Source organism: Macrobrachium rosenbergii, chromosome 51 (genome assembly GCF_040412425.1).
Source record: "Macrobrachium rosenbergii isolate ZJJX-2024 chromosome 51, ASM4041242v1, whole genome shotgun sequence".
NCBI classification, from domain to species: domain Eukaryota; kingdom Metazoa; phylum Arthropoda; class Malacostraca; order Decapoda; family Palaemonidae; genus Macrobrachium; species Macrobrachium rosenbergii.
This window is the reverse complement of record NC_089791.1, coordinates 14,252,319-14,273,375: the sequence shown is the minus strand read 5'-3', so window position 1 is coordinate 14,273,375 and position 21,057 is coordinate 14,252,319. Positions and strand designations below refer to the sequence as shown.

The window sequence follows — 21,057 nt, the reverse complement described above, 5'->3', positions numbered from 1 at the left end:
TTTTTGTAATATATTTTTTAAATTGTCAAAGACTTTATGGACACTTTATATATATATATATATATATATATATATATAGATATATATATATATATATATATATATATATATATATATATATATATATATATATACATATATATATATATATATATATATATATATATATATATATATATATATATATATATATATATATATATATATATATACATATATATATATAGCTATCCATATATATATATATATACATATATATATATATATACATATATATATATCACTATATATATATATATACAGGTATATATATATACATATACATATATATATATATATATACATATATAATATATATATATATATATATATATATATATATATATGTATATATTTATATATATATACATATATATATATATATATACATATATATATATATATATATATATATATATATATGTACATATATATATATATATACATATATATATATATATACATATATATATATATATATATATATACATATATATATATATATATATATATATATATATATATATATATATATACATATATATATATTATATATATATATATATATATATATATATATATATATATATATATATATATATATAAATATATATATATATATATATATATATATCTAGGTATGCTATCCTGTGGGAAAAGGAAGAATAGTATCAATGTGACACAGGTCTTCCTCCATGATTTATTATATAATATATATATATACACATATATATATATATATATATATATATATATATATATATATATAAAATATATGTGTATATGTATCATGTATGTATGTGTATGTATATATATAATATAATATATATATATATATATATATATATACTGTATATATTACATATACATACATACATGATACAAAACAAGCCAGATTATCACATTAAATTAATAATACAGTATTTATAAGCCAAATTATTGTATGTCTGTATTCATAAAATTAAGAAAAATTTCCTAAATTACGTCAGAACACGGCAGCTTGCGAGTTCCGACGTAATTTAGGAAATTTTTCTTAATTTTATGATAACAGATATAAAGTAATTCGGCTTATAAATACTGTATTATTAATTTAATGTGATAATCTGGCTTGTTTTTCAATGTTATCATTATTAACAAAAAGTTTTCATGTGTGTACCGTTGCAGTTCACTCTGGTAGTGCCTATAGGCTACCTAACCTAGCCTATGGCGCTCGGTCTATCATCGGTATCTGGCGCGATTGGTCATAAGCCAATTTTTTTATACAGTCTGCATTTAAAAATGTAAAAAGTGCTTCTGATACGGTAAGTTATTCAACTCTGAACTTATTTAACCCTTTAACGCCGAAGCCCTATTTACAAAAACGTTTCCGTATGCCGGGCGGCGTTCAGTGAGTTAGAGCCAAGCGAAAAAGTTTTTTAAAAAATCACAGCACGCTTAGTTTTTAAGGTTAAGAGTTCATTTTGGCTCATTTTTGTCATTGCCTGAAGTTTAGTATGCAACCATCAGAAATGAAAAATATTATCATATATAAATATTGGAATATATGACAGCGAAAAAAAAACTCAGCATTGTATACAAATCACGCTTGTAAGCAAAATGGTTAAAAAGCTAATGATTTAAGTTTTTTTTAGTTATATTGTACACTAAATTGCGATGATTTTGGTATATAACAAATTTTAAAATGATCAAAGCAACACAGAGAAAATATTATCACAAAATGATGTATGAATTCGTAACTTGCGGACGCAAAAAAATGTTTTTTTAAAAAATTCACCATAAATCGAAATATTGTGCTAGAGACTTCCCGTTGGTTGAAAAATGAAGCAATTGATTGAATATTACTAGACTGTAAGTGTTTTAGCTACAATTGCAGTTTTGACCATTTCGGTCGAGTTAAAGTTGACAGAAAGCCGAATTTTTCTATTTATCGTGATTTATATGGAAATATTTCGAAACTGATAAAGCTACAACCATGAGTTATTTTTCCTGTTGTATTGTACATGAAATTGCGCACATTTTCATATAAAACTTTATGTAACGACTAATTTAAAGCAGTGCAAATATTACGACAATGAGACGAAAGAATTTCTGATGTTCGCCAATTACAGCAAGACGTAAGGAAAATGTTTTTTCAAAATTCACCATAACCAAATATTGTGCTAGAGACTTCCAATTTATTGCAAAATGAAGGTACATGATTGAATATTACTAGAATGTAAGCGTTTTAGCTTATAATTGCGTTTTTGACCATTTCAATCCGAAAGTTAAAGTTGACGAAGGTTGAAATTTTGGCAGTTATCGTGATTTATATGAAAATATTTCAAAACTGATAAAAGCTACAACCATGAGCTATTTTCTGTTGTATTCTATAAGAATTTGCTTGTTTTTTCATATATAAAAGTTTATGTAACGAAAGAATTTCTGAGATGTTACCGAAGGTACAGCGCCGAGACGTGAGAATTTTTTTTTTTTTTTTTTTTTTTCAGAAATTCACCATAAAATCGAAATATTGTGCTAGAGACTTCCAGTTTGTTGCAAAATGAAGGTACATGATTGAATATTACTAGAATGTAAGAGTTTTCGCTTATAATTGCGTTTTTACCATTTCGATCCGAGTTAAAGTTGACCTAAGGTTGAAATTTTGGCAGTTATCGTGATTTATGTGAAAATATTTCAAAACTGATAAAAGCTACAACCATGAGCTATTTTCTGTTGTATTCTACATGAATTTGCCCACATTTTCATATATAAAAGTTTATGTAACGAAAGAATTTCTGAGATGTTCGGCCGAGTTATCATACAAAGAGACGTAAGAATTTTTTTTTTTTTTTTTTTTTTTCAGAAATTCACCATAAATCGAAATATTGAAGCAGAGACTTCCAGTTTGTTGCAAAATGAAGGTACATGATTGAATATTACTAGAATGTAAGAGTTTTAGCTTATAATTGCGTTTTACCATTTCGGTCGATTAAAGTTGACCGGCTTGAAATTTTGGCAGTTATCGTGATTTATATGAAAATATTTCAAAACTGATAAAAGCTACAACCATGAGTTATTTTCTGTTGTATTCTACATGAATTGCGCACATTTCCATATATAAAACTTTATGTAACGACTAATATAAAACAGTGCAACATTACGACAACGTGATGAAAGAATTTCTGGCGCGATAGGAAAAAGTTTTTTCAAAAATTCACCATAAATCGAAATATTGTGCTAGAGACTTCAATTGGTTGCAAATGAAGGTAAATGATTAAATATTACTAGATCGTAAGAGGTTTAGCTTTTTAAATTGGTTTTTGACCATTTCGGTCGAGTCAAAGTTGACTGAAGGTTGAAATTTTGGCAGTTATTGTGGTTTATATGAAAATATTTCCAAACTGATAAAAGCTACAACCATGGGTTGTATTTTTGCTGTATTGTACATGAAATTGCGCACATTTTCATATATAAAACTTTATGTAACGGCTAATATAGAACAGTAAAAATTACGACAAATGACGAAAGAATTTATGAAATTTTCGGCTGAGTTACCGCTCAGACAAAGAAAAAAAGTTTTTCAAAATTCACCATAAATCGAAATATTGTGCTCGAGACTTCCAATTTGTTGCAAAATGAAGGTACATGATTGAATATTACTAGAATGTAAGAGTTTTTAGCTTACAATTGCGTTTTTCGACCATTTCGTCGAGTCAAAAAATTGACCAAAGTTGAAATTTTTGTAGCTCGGCGACGGTACGCCCACTCGCACCCAACAGACAATTTTAGTCGATGTATGATACGTCCAATAGGCGTTTGGGTTAATTGTAATTTGTGTAAAGTTTTGTATAAAAAGGCAAGGTTGGGGTAATGACTGGTGGTCAGGAATGGATTAATCCATTTTCAGTTATTTCTTATGGGAGAAATTAACTCAGAATTCTATTAAATCAATCCTAGACACTTCTTCTGGAATGAATTAGCGTGAGGACCGAGGTTCTACTGTATATTATGTTATATATATTTATATATATATACATATGTATATATTATATATGTATATATATGTATTATGTGTATATATATGTATATATATGTATATATATATATATATATATATATATATATATATATACATTATATTATATATATATATATATATATATATATATATATATATATATATATATATATATATATATATATATATATATATATTGACTGACAACAGCAAAACAGTTACAGTACTTTTTGGCATGGTATCAGTCCATGTCTGGGAAAGCAACTGGTATCACTGGATTCAGTGGCATTAATAGCATTAAATACTATTCAAATGATGTAACTAACAAGTATGATGGCAAAGCCAGCATTTTTGCATGTAGCTGATAGTGTTATGTTGTTTGTACATGCCCTAATATAGTTATGATGGCAAATATCAGTGATGTAAATTTTACATCACCTATCAAACATCATTACCTTAGGCTTAGTAAAATTTTCACCTTTTATCGAGGTGAATAAGCTGACTGACCCCTTTCACCAGAACTGTGAACCTTCATTTGATTGTCAAAGGGAATTCTCAATATTCACATAACTTTACTTGATGAAAAATATATTGAGGCTCATTACTTGAATTTCTGGGTCCTCAAAGGTAAAAGGACTCTATCCCACCTGAACATGTATGAGGTGCCCATTTGATATTAGAATGTCCCATGCAACATAGTATTGGGAGATTAGCAGCCTCCTTAAATAGTGTACTCTAAACTCTTCCAGTTCTTCAGAAAATTTATAGATATTGTACCTGTTTGATGTATTTTTGGTAGGCACCCATATTTTTTTTCTTTTGGCAGGCTGATTTAATAATCTCTTGGAATTTGAGCTTCTCCATCAGGTGTGAAAGAAGTTATTTTCATGTGATTCTGATCATCTCAGGTTTTTAAAGACCCATTCTGAATATTGTGCTCATACAGCATAATGGAACAGTACTTAACAGACATGACCTTGTATTATTATCTGGTTTACTTATCATTTGCACCAACCTTGAGCAGTCAGTATATCCAAAAACTCGGCAGAATACTTCTTGCATCAAGTGTTCCCCTCTCAAGATGGATACCTCTTGCAGCATGTCCAGTTAGCATAGGAGTCCATTTTCCCTTAAAGGCCCAGAAATAAGGGGTGAACCTAAAGCATTTTTAAAGCAAAATTTTTACTTCTGAAACTATAAAGTATGCCTTGCTTAACCCCAGTGCTGCAGTCTAACAGCTTACAGAGTGGACCTTTCTAAAATTGCCATTTATTTTTAGATTAATCTTGCAAAAGTGAAAACCAAAATGACATTTTGCAGTATCAGTGCTTTTAGTTCAGTGTTTCCTATCAAATAATGTACCCATGAAGAGTACTTTGGTCTCCTGCTCTGTCCTAGAGGTAGAAATAGCTACTGAAGCCTGAAGAACAAATGATGTGTAAATTATATTTAGGGCATATCATTGAATCCTTCAATTAACTGTGGTTGTGGTTAAGCCTTGTGTCAAGCTTCAAGTCTCTTCTTCTGGTACAAATACAATAATGACTGCATGTCTTTGCTTATGCTCTATGACTTTATGTAGGTCAGAGCTGGATTATGGTTACCAAGTACGTATATTCCTCGGCATGTAAAACTAAATTACATGAATTTGATGTACTTCACATTACAGGACTACATATCTACTCATGTACTTTAAGGACATCCCCAGTTGAGAGCGTCTATGTTGTCACTCATGAGCTCCTGTTAGATCTAAGGAGACTAGTTGGGTTTACGGTACATTACAGTATTCGTTTCAAGAGTAGTATCAGTAGCACCCAACATTCATAATTCTAAGATAATACGCCTAGTTTATCTAAACCCCTTCAAATTAGAATTTTAGAAGAGGTTGAGGATAAATCAAGAATTGAACAAAAAATAGAACCATTCAGATGTGATTTTCCACCATCGATGACTCCAGGGCCTAAATTATTTGCCAAATATTCAAACAGGGATCTGTTACATGAGGAAATAAAAGCCACATGTGTATATCTTAACCAAATACATGAAAAATCTATTAAAATATTCACTGATACATCCAAATCTAAAAATGTTGTAGCAAGTGCCATTGTTAGCATAGATGTAATACATGCTCGGAGAATATCGGTGTTTGCATCCATTTTCACTGCCGAGATGACAGCTATAGAAAAAGCTTTAGAAGCAGCCTATGACATGAGAGGTAATCATTTTACTATATAATTAGGTTCTTTTAGTTGTTCGCCTGTCATAAAACAGATGAATATCTGTACTTCTGTTTTAACCAAAGTACAAAAATTTTTATTTTGCCTTACCTCTAAGTCCAAGGTAATTCAGTTTTGTTGAGTACCAGCTCATGTTGGCATTTCTGGAAATGAGGCTGCTGATAAAGAAGCAAAGAAGGCATTTGTAGAAAATGCAGTCAGCTGTAGGAAAGTGCCTCGTACTGACATGAAACCTGTTATCAGTACACAAAAAAAAGTATGGCAAGATAGGTGGGCCTCTCTTTCACTCCTAAATAATAGAAAATACAAAATAAATCGAGCAAATATCCAACCTTGGCCTTCATCTAACAATATTAATAGAGGCTATGAAACATATCTTTCTCACCTTAGAATTAGCCACACACATTTTTAACTCAATTTTTTATCGGAGAAAAGTAATCCACCTGAACGTATCCACTGTCGTGCTGGCCTGACAGTGGAGCACATGCTTGTGGATTGTGTATTTTGTCATCGTACGTGCCATAGACATCAACTGCAAATTTTAGATGACAATTGCAATGTTTTAAATTTAAAGAATTTTTTAAAGAAACAAATTTATACAATTTTATATAAGTTTTTCTGATTTATATCATTATTTATATAACTATTATTTTTTTATTGTACATGTGAAACCTGCATAAATGTATTTAATGTGTGTGTTCCAGAATAAATGTATACGTTTTATGTTTGTTTTAAAATCATGTTCATTCATCACAGCGCTGAATGACTTCATTGGTCCCAATGCTTGGCCTTTGGCCCAAAGTTCATATTCCATTCCATTCCAATATGACCACAGTAAGATCCTTTTATTGAGGCAAGGTAGGCTCTTTTGTGGAAGCAAAGCCAAGTCTTGCACAAACACTTGTTCTTGATGAATCAGCATCTGCTGGATACCTGTCAGGATATCAAGCATGGAGTATGATTTCTGGCTAGGAGATTCATTTGGATATAAGTGATAATCTTTTTTTTATCTTAAGGAATCAACAATCGGTGAAAACACCCACTGTAGCTAGAAGTAGTTCAAAAACAAGCTGGTTATTGCACCTTGTCTTGTAAAATACTCTCAAGTTTACATGTATTAGCCTGTTACTTTTACTTAATTTAGGGTAGTTTGCTCAACCCAACAATGGAGAAACAGTTACAGCATACCTAACTGTGAATTTTGGAAACTGACAAGAAAAAGAGTTGTATGGAGCCCATACAAGATATTGAGGCCAATATCTGGCAAAAATCTTCAATACTGTTAACAAACCTTAGAAGTTCTGAACGATTTTAAAGAATACTGTAAATGACTCCATCAAGCATTATTGCTCATGGTATGCATGCAACTTGATTTCCTTTGCAGAGTAATATAATTACTCTTCTTAACCAATAACCATCAAACAGATGCCTTTTGTGTGCATGCCAAAGCATGATGTACTTAGACCTGTAGTGGCCAAGGGCTATTCCTGTACAGGCAGTCCCCAGTTATCGGCGATCCGATTTTACAGGGCTTGTCTAGCAACGAAAATCAGCAATTTTCGGCGCTGAAAATTGCCGATTTCCACTTATCGGCGCTAATAATTGGGTATTGGCGCCAACACATCCCCAACAGAGGCGCCGATAACTGAAAATCCTGCTGATTTTCAGCGCCATCAAGTGCCGAAAATTGCTGTAAAAGCTCCGAAAATCTCTGATTTTCAGTTATCATCACACCTTAAGAACAGAACCTCCGCCGATAACCGGGGACTGCCTGTATAGGTAAAATGACTCCTTCAGCAGCAAGATAAAGCAAGACAACTAAAATGTGAAGCCACTGCAGCTTCTGCCATGACAATTTAGAAATCCTCTTTTATCTACCTAATGCATCCTCAACTTTGCCTTTTTTGGGGGAAGGAGGCTAGTGGAAATGTCCCATAGCCTTTTAACAAAGATGTCTTCAACAAAGCAGTGGAACTACACCCTGTCAAAGGAGACTCACAGACAGTGTGTCTTCCCCAAGGGTAACCTGGAGGTAGCTGCAGTTCTAGAATAATGAACTCCTAAAATCTAAACACTGCACAGAATTGTGCTCCTTCTTGGTACACAGAATAGTAATAGGTCATAGAGAAGCAAACAGCGGTGTTTTTACTTTTCTTTCTCCTGTAAAGTGATCTCTTCTCCCTAGTAGGGTATTGTTTACTGATTCTTCTCAGCACATAAGTAACTAAAAGCAATTTTGGTAAAAAGAAAAAAAGCAAGGGACCTCAAAAAAGAAAACTGGGGACACATGAAGAGGAGGTACAGCTGGCATAATTCACAAAATTCAGGTTTGTTTGAATGTTTGAGCTAGTACTGTCCTTAAACCTATAAGTTTGATGGGACACATCAAACTTATATGTTATTTGTATTTGAGCTGCTTTCCCAAAAACCTGACTGATAAACCATGCTAAAACTCTCAAGTGTATATACTGTATGTAAATATGTATATTATATGTATATATATATATATATATATATATATATATATATATATATATATATATATATATATATATATATATATATACATACTGTATATACAGTATTATGTATATTTATTTATTTCTGTCTCCTAATCTACATATCAGATTTCAAAATATTAGACTGTATACCCAGCCATGTAAAATGTGTCAGTTGCAGTACAGTATTTAAATAATTAGCAAAAGCAATAATGGAAAATTGTCTTGTGCTAGGTGCCAGTTGGGTAGTAGTAGCTTATGGTTAACATCAGAATTTCACATACTGTACAAAATAATGTGAAATCATCAGTATTTATATAAATACATTGTAAATGCACAGTAATCAGTGTGGTAAGTTATTTTTAATACAAATGCAAAGCATTTTTTTTACAGATTCTTCTGTAGGTATTGTCCCTTGCTTAATCATAAACTTTTAAAATTACACATGACATTTTTCCATTGCTGTAATTGCTCTTGCATCCTGTACATATTACAACCATCATTCAGATCAGAAGAGCTGAGAATCTGATGTAGTTTCTTAAAAAGGGTATAATTTTTTCTTTTTTTAATTTTGGCATAGAACAGATAAATATTAAAATTACTGTCCTGTACATAAACTCCTTGTTTAGGCACAAAAATTTTGAATGAAAATGCATATTTCACACAAAAGTCTCATCTTTCATTAATCTCTCTTGATCGTTGTTCTAAACACTATGATCACACTTCCATTAATCTCTCTTGATCATCATTCTAAACACTACAATCACAGTCTTCAGTATACAAAATTCTAACCCATAATACGCGTATACGCTGGGCAATTAGGGGTAAACAAACATATGCAAAACAAGCTGTAGCATTCTACATCAGAAACTATTTTGATATACAGTATTTCATAATAAGCCTATAGCATACACTAATGAAAACCAAACATATATTAACTTATAGCAAATTTCTAAAAACAATTAATAGTAAAGTTTACTTAGAATATTATCTCTAATCCGGCTTATCACAGTACATAGAGTCTGGCAGTTTTCAGACATCGTAAGATGCTGAATATTCATAAAAAATTAATAGAACATTTAACAAAACTAAAACTATTACAACTGTTGTTATATAACAACAATATACTAGTGACAATCTTAAACTCTACTAATAAGTAATAGTTATTCACTGTACATGACTTTTTAATTAAAGATGAAAAATCAGCACACATTAAATGAAAAGATACTCCTAATGAACCAATATTCATACATATACTGCAAGCTAATGATATCACAAATTTGCACATATTGTAAAAAAGATTTTCCACTCTCAACAGAATAAAAATACAATGTTTAGCCATCATAGCCAACAGAGACCTTAAACTTAATTGCTAAAGAATCTCTCTCCCTCATATCGCTTTAGTAAGGGAGCTAAAATCACAATGATTTACAGCACTACGTTATCGCTCATTATCTCAGGTTCCTTAAATCTAAAACACATCACATTGCTTTCATCTTATCACTATAAGCCATATCACTTTTCATCTTATCACTATAAGCCATATCACTTTCCTATTTTTCACAGCCTCAGGGAAACTCACTACAGCTTATCAATTTCTTTGGTTCTTAGACTTAATTCATTTTGATGAATTTTGGGAATGCATCCTATCAAAATATACCATCATTACTATAGTAAAGAAGGTAAATGAGTCCTTAATTTAACCAATAATTATAATCTTAATATCACATTAAAATCACAAATAATTTCTTTGGCCAAAATCTGAAAGCTTTTAATTGCTTAGAGTTTGGACATTTCAATACAGTACTTCCAATTTTAATTACATCTTAGAACTCGGGAGACTTGATCAGGAATCAAGATATTTCCTTCATTTTATTCTAAATAATCTCCTTCCATATAACCAACTCATTGTAACTACATTACGAGAAGACACATCTAAATCATCTTCATTCCATCATTTTCCTTAAAGATTAACAAACTTTAAATTCTTTGACTGATTTCCATAAGACTACAGATGCCGGGGCTGAAGTGACAAGCCTCATAAGATGTGACTGATTGCTAATTTATTTTGTGGGATGCAAATCCTAAGGTTGGTTGGATTAGAAATGCTGTACAATAAATTAATTAATTATGCAATTGTTTTATATATGAGTTAGACTTGTACATTATTTTAGGCTACATATAGTTATGATCAGTGAGTGCAGTACCTATAGAATTAGCCCTTTCTGGAGAGGTATCATGCATTGTTTTTTTTATATTTTCTTAGTAAACTCTGGACTAATTACAGCTTGAAGAATACCCACAGAATGGCTACTTAATGTTAAACTACTCAAATTACGGTAGTGTCCCGCACAAGTACAATTCTATTTTTTTGTTATTCCACATTGAATTTTTTTTCAAGTCTGCATCTGTGGGAATAGAATATTACAGTACTGTATAAAGAAGCGATAATATGAATAATAATAACAGTGCAATTTGTTGCCTTATAAAACTACTGAAAATTTGTAAAAATGTCTAGTGATATAAATTTACTAGATGCTATGTACACTAATGAAAATATTTGATATACTGTACTTACATGATAACTTAATTTGAATGCTTAGTGAATAGGATTTAAATCAATAAAGTCTGAAATATATAAACAGGTGTATATTTCAAATTGTTAACTAGGTCCAAATTTTACAAATTTTAACAAAAGTATTACATTTCTTTACCTTGAGAAAAAAAAGAGTTTAGAAAATTCATACTGCAGACATCACCTGTGTTTTAATTTAGTACTGTTCTTTCCTCTCCATTCTAGGGCAGTTACTTTGATGGTTTATTAAATATTACCCACTACATTGTATGGAATCTAATAACAGTGATATCACAGAGATAAAACAATTACATTAAAATCTTTTGTTAAAAAGTAAATTTGTGCCTTTTATATATGTGTGCAGATTGATGGGTATGATTTAAAGCTTAATGATTATTTATAACTATAAATAGCATTTCCAACTTGATGCAGAACGTTGAAACCATCTTAGGGTTTTATTAATCAAGACAGACTACTGTCATGGGATATGTAACCAGTTTACTTCAGTAATGGAGAAAAAATTTTACACTTATTTTAATTAATTTGATGATGGAGTAGCAGCCACCGGCATCTTTGCTGATCACTTATGGTAGTTAGCAATGTGGGTCTCTAGTGAATATGTATTCTTGAGGACCCGGGCACAAAATGGGCACTGAGCTCTATCCATGTGGGTATGTTGAGTTCTGATGTGTCGTTTTAGGTGATTGTAGGTAATTCGTTTGAGACAGACAGGGCACTGACGGTAGCTGAGGCCACCCTCCGTGGACGGTCTGTACTTGTGCTCTATTGAGGTGGATGGTGGAGGTGTGGGGGCTCGTAGGGAGGTCAAGAGGGAAGGCAACAGGAGGAGGCTTCCTCCAACAGCACCTCCTTCAGCTGAGGAGGAGGTAGAGGCGGAGGCTGCTGGCTGTGCCTGGGTCGGTGAGAGGTTCCACCCCGGTGCCGGCGTACTGCCCCTGCCACCAACCCCTGCAACACACACAGACAGCGTTACCGCCTGAACCAACCCAGTTTTATTTTATTATTATTATTATTTCTTTAACCCTTAACCATCCCCATGAAACCTCCACCACCACCACCATAATAACTTTTTCATTATGAAATGACATTTTTAATGATGAAGGCAAATTTCTTTTATGTTAAAAGGCACGCAACCTATAGAGAATTAAATTAACACCTGATTTGATAAACTTTAGAACCTACCCAAACTCTGTTACACAAGATGACTTAAAAAAAATATATGAATACACTTGAATATACAGTGCTGTTCATGGGTGACATAAGGAGAAAATTCTTTTTATTCCTATCACAACCACCAGGATACCAACATATCATCACAAAACATAGGATATTGATGTATTGTGCTCAACATTTATATAAAAAAAATGTACAATAGTCTGCGAATCTGAGGTAGATATGAAGATGGTGGGATAAGGAAAATACATCATCCTGTCAACATAAATTTTCCTTATTTTCTTTGCTAGTTCTTTAAACTATTCTAATTTTGACTAAAATGAACTGTTTAAATTACTGAATGTAATGCAAACAGGGATTTTTCTAAAAACAGTTACCAACTTTGATTTTTTGCTTATTTAGTGGTAAAATAATTTGGTTATAGGAACGTAGAAGTATTTGATAAAACAATGCCTTTAATTCCTAATTCTCTTATATACTAGACTACAAGATGCATTTATTTTTAAAGCTTGAGAATCTTACCATAAGACTGTTTGGTTTGTAATTTAGCTTTTGGCTATACATGCATGTACACTACATGCATGGTATGAAAACTGACATCTCATAATTGGCATAGAAGAGACAATTTGTGAAAATGAAAATGTTGAGAATGTGATGTATGGTTATGGTACATTATACAAACAAGTAAACCTGAAATTGCATAACGCTTAGACTCGAAAAGGCATGAAAAGACAAAACAAAGCTATATAAAATGAAATTATAAAGAAAATTCTAACATTTAAGTATGATAAGTGTATGAAAAAAATTATATCAAAGGCTTTGTTGTATAAAAGACAATGCTAAAAATTAATGACAGATTTAAAAAATCACTGTAACACATATATTACAAACATTTATGTTCTTGCCATGAAAAATGGATAATTATAACCACCTGAAAGATTGCCCAACAGAACTTATCATGATATAATCCCTAATATTCATGATTTTCAGTGATCAGTATTTCAAGCTAATAAAAGAGAAAACTAGGTTTGAGGAATGTCATGTGCATTTTTAAATAATGGTATCAAAGATATTATGGAACTTTTTATCTTTTGAATTTACTGTATTACGGTAATTCAGTTACCTCATTTATGGATCATCTTTATACACCTTTGCACCGCTGCAATTTTGTGCTGATGGAGAAAAGGGGAACACAGACAAATGTGCATACAGTAAGTTAAAGTTGAGAAATAATTCATTTGATACTAAACTGAGGAGTAAACAACGTTGTTTCAACCTATACCTGTATATGAATGGGAATTCCATATACTTGAGTGTATAAGCTACAGTGAATTTCATAGGGACAATTAATGTCAAAGCAAGCTTTTACACTTATGAATCACAACACAAGTAAAGTCATGAACAAGAGTTTAACAGCTCTTAATTAAACTGTATTTGTAAATAGACTTCTGTGGTAGTCTTCATTTTCTTTCATAGCTTAGTCGTGAAAAAATATGAATGTTTAAGAACTATACAAACTTGTAATTGCTTTGTCTGTCACAATTTAATACAAAAAATAGAATTGCTTTCCTTTTCATCTGTGCATAAGGATTTTAGGAAAATGCTTAAAAATGCAGTTAGTTTTTAAAGGATTTCTTTTTTTTTTTTTTTTTAACAGACCATTATTGTATTCTACAAAAGCTTTTTAAACTTCCAACTTGCCAGTGGATAGGCCAGTTAGAACGTAAATTATTGTACTATAGGTTATCAGACTCCTCTCTTGATGTTTGTTCTTGGTTATCTGCACTAAGATTGATGGCTGATAGGTGCTACTAGTAGATACCAGATTTTATTTGTGGTCTGAGAAATAAATCCAATACTAATTTGAGAAATAAATCCAATACTAATTTGTATTGTTATAGTTTCCCCTAAAGCTTGAAAGAATTGTTGGTACAACCAACATAAAGTAATTTAACATTTAAGAAATAATAACATAACACACTCGAGTAAACAAAAGGGGCATTGTCTTGTGCACTTTCTGGCCAAATTCTGATCAGGTCTAAATCTTCATCCATCCCTCTTTCCCTGAGTTTCCCAGGTCACCCCTTTCCATGATTTGCTGGCCCTTCCTTTAGGTTTTCAGTCTACTACTAATATATTTATAGCTTTTCTGACTAACTGTTCCTCATTCCATCTCATCAAATGTCTAAGCCTCGTCAGTTTTTGAGATTTTGGTACATTTTCCAGTTGCTGGATACCATATCTCTAAATTATTTCACCATTTTTATTACAATCTTCCCACTACAGTCTGGCCATGATTCTTAATACAGTATTCCTTTTCAAAAGGTTCATATTCTTTGTCAGTACTGTATGTTTCTGCTGCACATAGTAGTGCTGGCATTATATGTGCATTATAAGTCTTTAATCTCTGTCAAGTGGAGGGATTTTTTATTTACCATTAGATACCTCTTTCCAGGCAGCAGATACTCTTTATTCTTTATGCTGACTCAATCTTTGCTTACCATCCACCCTATTTATTCTTCTTTGCATTTCAGATATTGAAAATTTCTTGCTGCATGTAAATTTTGCAATCCTGAGCATTCCATGAGACACTGTATGACATTCAGTGCACAGTACCAAGTTCATCTTAACACATTTCTCATAGAAGCCACATGGCCAATTTCCTGCTGTACTTCTATATTAATCCATTTTAATCTGTCAAATCTATTCTTAATCCTCTTCCCTACTTCTACTCTTCCACTTTTCAAGCATTTCCACAGTCTCTTCCTAAGATTATACTGTTCATTTTAAGTTGTTTGCATATGGCTGATCTCAGGGGTCCAATTTTCTGTACCCTACTGTAGCTTTCTCATAACAGTGTCTTCTGTGAAACAATCCTGGTCTAAGTATCTTTTGGATTACTACCAGTGTTGTATCTTAAGTGAAACTATCCTGGTCTAACTATCTTTTGGATTACTACAGTGTCAAAAGGAGATGGTTAAGCCAGACTGTTTATTGCATACACCAAGTTATTCCAAAGATTGAAGCGAGCTAGCTGTGCTCTTAATCCCTTCAGAAAAGTATGAAAATACAGTGTATGGACACACTATTTGAAAAGCTTGCTCAACAAGTCAGCTGGAGCTTGCAAAATGAAGAATATAGTTTCAGTCCTGCCTAGCTTTAGTTAGCCATCACAAAAATTCTGGGACAGGAAAGATTAACTTTATCATGTGCCAGGTCATCATAGTTTCCTGACATATCTGGGTAATGCAAAAGGACCTTTAGCAATAATTCCATTTGATGACAGTTGTACTGAGTTCCTTTGAAACTACTGGCTCAATGCTGCTGAAATCATCTTGCCCATCTTTGCAAATGTAAAAATTTCTGGAGTTATTGGGTTATTGTTTCATCTAATAAGGCTAAGACTATGAAACCTAAACATGTGTAAAAAAGTAGCCAAAGTTTGTTACTCAGCCACTGAAGATGGTTGTCAACACCTAAATGGGACAACAGCTCAAATTGAGGGACATTGCTTGGATATGATGAAACATTGATTGATTTATGAATGTTTGGTCTAATAACCTGACACTAGAACTATTAGGTTATTCAGTACCACATATAATGAAATATAAGCTATTTCACATCTCTGCTGCCTCAAAATGAAAGTGGGGGGGTGATGATGTGGGACTTCATCAGTTGCAGTAACCAAAGTATGTCCAGCAAAATATTACTGAACTGTATTTGTCCTGATATTTCATATGTGCAGTAATTACATGATTGTAAACCATAAACCAATACAATAAGCGAATAACGTGGGAATATGGCTGTCCAATCGAAGCAACACCTTGAAGTAAGAGGCTTTAAGTTTATCATGTATGAGATCTATGGCTAACATCATCACCTCAACTCCCACATTGGCTCTAATTACTTCATTTCCTTAAGGAAGAGAAGTAGCTAATCTTAAACAGACACCAAAGACTATTCCTACTTTGAAAATGATGTGGTCAATCATGCAGCACTTCTAATGAAAGTACCTCACTAGAAAGCACAGTTCTTGGCAATCCATGTTTGCCTTTCCTCATACATGAAGTGGCATATATTTTGTTGAAAGACTATATATTTTTTCCTCCACAAACCATAACACTGGAAACCATCACTAAATTGTATACTTCCAGCCTAAGTATTTCTGAGGATGGGGAGTAATTTAGTTACGAATTTCATACTCATACACCCCACATCTCATAAAGTCTACCTAAAAAGGATAAACTATCCCATCCAAATTTCTACTAAAGGATAAAATAAGGTTTGCATGTATTGCTGCCACTTAAGGTCATCACTATGCAAAATGTGCAACTTGTAAACAAGCCTGCCTTGCTAAGGTGCAGTTCTACTGCCTTGAGGACTATTTAATCAAAATCTAAAGGATGTCTCCTCAAAAAGGCACAGTTGTAGACACAAAGGTAGGCAGAAGATGATTTCATATCTGTCCTGGCAGAAGGTACAGTGGCCCTACTCTAAAATTCTACATAAAGGGAGACTGGATAGTCCAAGGCAAAACCAATTTCAAAGTATTTTGCATATCTGTGTGTGTGTGAGTGCCAAGGGCCTCAGTTCGATGGCTGCTGATTTGGAATATGGACAATAAGAGTCATTCAGATATAATAAGACATCCAATTTGTGTGTAACCTTGAGCAGTAATGGTCAATAGATTCATTCATTCACTGGGATCATACAAAGAACAAAACAGTACATCAGAAAATATATGAGTGTAATGAGGTTTCACAGACCATAATAGCTTTAGAAATGCTGAATCGGTGGCAAATTAGCTTACTATATTTGAAATAAGTCTTGTCATAAAGTGCAATTTGTATTGAGCAAGATACAGTAATTTGCACTAATTATTCAGTATTTTGGAACTGAATTTCCATATACAGTACTGTATTAAAATTATATAAAATATAGAATTGTTTTTGTAGAAGTCCATAATTATGAAAAGCCATTTTTCAAGTAAGGAATACTGCCAATGTGAGTTATTCACTATGTTCTCAGCCTTAACCAGATAGTGTTATAAACAGAAGGCGTGCATCTTGGGTCCCTAAATTTTTATTAATGGCATGGATGAGTTTTTCATTCCTCCAAAAATTGAGACCAAACACGTGCAATTTGAGTTCAGGAAACAGGTTGGGAGAGTAAGGGGCGCAAGTCAAACAACTCACAGCCACAGTTAGCCACGACATCCTGTGCTGTTTAGACGTGCATCTTGCTGCAGCAACACACTTGTCTGCAGCTTTCATCTGTTTTAATTTTTTCAACTCTTGCAACTTAATATGTATAATAATCCCAGTTAATAGTGTAACCCTTTTACAAACAGTTGATCATGGTACTGTAATGCCTCCAGAGTCCAAAACACAACTTGCTTAAATTTTTGTCTAGTGGAGAACCACTATGTATTGCTTGCTTTGAATCTCTGATTCAGGTTCAAAGCAGTGAACCTGTTTCATCCTTGATTACTAATCGCAAAATCTCTTGAAGATTTTGTCTGCATCAGCCTGAAAAGGAATAAAGCATCTTAGAAGTTTTGATTTTGGTCAGCATTTGGATTTTTTTTCTACTATGCAAGGGAGGTAACTTATAGTGTACCCAGACTACTGCTACATACTATTCAGATTTACAACTGGCCTAAGTGGCTGCTTACTGCAGATTAGCACATTTTAAAAACATGAGCTTGGTGCTGAAGACATTTAATAAAGAAGGTTCCCCACAGTAAACCTTTGCAGACATCGAGGTGTAGTAGCCATTGCTGGTTCTTTTGTTCTGGTGTCAACATTTGTAGTACCCATATGCAAACACCCTGCTTTTACTTAAGATATTAGTCAGAATAGTGTGCACTTAACTAGCACTCATGCCTGGGATACCAGAAATTTGTTGGGCAATCAAATGTCTTGTTGTCTATACCATGCAATAGTTATTTAATCACAGCATGCCAGCTGAAGATTTTGCTTGCACTTGGTAACGTTATTTCAAACGGCTTTTCCTGCAATGTAGATAAAATCAGATACTAGAAAGTTTTATTTACTCTTCTGTCTGGCCAATGCTAGAAAATGTCTGGATGGCCCTCATACCTTTTGCCTTGTATGAGCTGGTGGTGCTTTTGGCCCTTGGAATGTCTCTTCCACACATAAAATTATAATTGTTCTAAGTCCCTTTTCTTTTCATCCACTCCCTTGCTGTCTTTGCACTTGACAGTCTAACGTCTACATGTTTGTACATAACTGTGCACAATGGTAACATTCAGTAAAATCATTCACTCAGCTTCCCTCAAGAATCTTGTAACCCTACAATGTTGAACTTGGCATTGATGATTAAAATGACTCTGAATTAATATGAGTGATCTTTCACAAAGTAGTGGAGCCACAAATTAGCAAAGGAGGCTTACGGATTCACCATGCCAGTGAATTGTGTACATTTTAAAAAAAGGTGAAAACCATACTGAAATTTTGTCACGTATAGTACTTCACCAACAAGTTACAGGTCAGTAGGACCCATTTACATAGCTGAACTGAAATACTAAACAAAATTTGAATAATTAGTTGAGATGAAGAATAAGTACAGGCTGCAAAGCTATGCAGTGGCACTTTGTTATTCAGCACTTTAGAGCAAGTAAGAATGTCCATACAATATTCAGTATTTTTAAACAGTTAAAAATTTATAAGAGTTAAAATTCAAGTACTGTAAAGATAAAAATCAAGTTTCTGTCGTTAAGATTTATCGTAAAAATTACTTTAAAACTGACATTACACATATTACAATATTACAGGGATAATTGTAATATTTTCATTATTACAATCATCCCTGAGCACTTCAACTCATGGATCTGCCTTGCAGTGAGACAGTTCTCTCCTGACTGAAAATGAGAGCAATAATTAAAATATATTCTGTTGCGTTATCTGTTTGTTCAACAAAATTTTTGTTAAAATTATGCTGGTCCTTCTATCAGTGATTTGAAGTCTGCCATTTTGAAATGGATGGTTGGATGGGCTTCAGCATCAGATTATTACAGTGTCACCTCAGCTTAACAGACAGCTCAGGGGTTTGGCCCTCCAGTAGGCAATGAAATCTGCTAAGTAATCATATAACCTACATAATAGGGTACCCCGGCCCTAACTCTCATAGCTAATGGTTTACCACAATTCCACATAAAATGTTTAATAGCCTATCCAGAGAGTATTTTGTAATTATCATTGTTTAAAGTATTCACTTATAACTCAGATATATCTGTAAAATGAATTGCTTGTAACAATATGTGTATGTACATGTACTTACTTATAAGCATAAAATGTGTGGAGCACTGTATACAAAACACATACAAATAAAACATATTTTCTTTTTAAACGTAATTAGCCAACGGCCATACCACGTTGAAAGCACCGCTTCTCGTCCGTCCTCACATTCTTCATAATTAAAAATTGAGAGAGAGAGAGAGAGATACGCAAATACAGTGCATGTAGTTTATCGTAAGGTGATGTATATGTGCAAATACAGTATACCCTGTACACATACACAGACTGAAAAATGTGTAACACTATACTAACGTATTGTATTAAGTACAGAACAGTCCAGTACTGCAATAAGTAATGTCAGTAAAAATAATGTGTGTGAGAGAGAGAGAGAGAGAGAAGGTTGGACCCACAATAAAGAGCTGTTATGAATATGTTGCTGGGACAGAATTAGAAATGAGAATTTACTTAAAAACAGCCACTGGTTGTTGCTTTAGGCAAATAAAAAAGCACTTGAGCAAACACTGGCTCACCAACTGTAAGCAACTTCCTAAATCAAAAGGATACTACTATAAGCTGTCATCACATCCAAGTGCAAGAAAAGGTCACTGCTTAGTGAATGCAAAAAAGAAAAAAAAAAAAAAGGCCTGCTATGAGGAGCAGAATGAGAGAAGATAGTTATTCTCATACAAGAACTTGGTGAGGAAAAGACTTTTAAGAATTTTTAAATACAAAATTAATGAAGACATTAATATCACTAAAAGTTAATGAACCCATTATATCAAAATATATGTGACACAGTGGATTTCCATGCTTAAAATGTATAAGAGCAAATGGTAAAGGGAGGGCCATGTAGTGGAAAGACAGGCATTAGAAGAAGTAAAAAATTTCTTAAACATTTGTTGTTTCTTAACTACACTGGATTTTGAAGAGTGTACATTACTGAGAGGACAGTAAGACAGAGTAGCAACCACCTGGAAAAACAGATTGACTGACTGCTGAAAAAAATGAGTCCTATCAGTGTACAGATAAAAAATGTGTACAAAGTCTGTACTGCAGCAAAGACATGGGCACTTACAACAAAAATTAAGGAAATTTTGAGGATGTGTCACTTGAAAAAAGACTTAGGCCCATGGCTGGAGTGCATTGGGATCATAATACACATGAGGAAGTTGCTGAAATATATGGTGTCCTTGTCTGGAAAACACAGATCTCAGTGACTCAGATGGTTTGGGCAGGTGAAAAGAAGAGGGAGAGAATC

The 21,057-nt window shown here is 32.8% G+C and overlaps 1 protein-coding gene across 2 annotated transcripts in view; it reads right to left on the bottom strand.

Annotated features, from left to right (window-relative positions):
• LOC136833140 (broad-complex core protein isoforms 1/2/3/4/5-like) overlaps positions 1-21,057 on the bottom strand; it is a 353,892-nt gene that overhangs the window by 34,875 nt on the left and 297,960 nt on the right. The window lies entirely within an intron of this gene.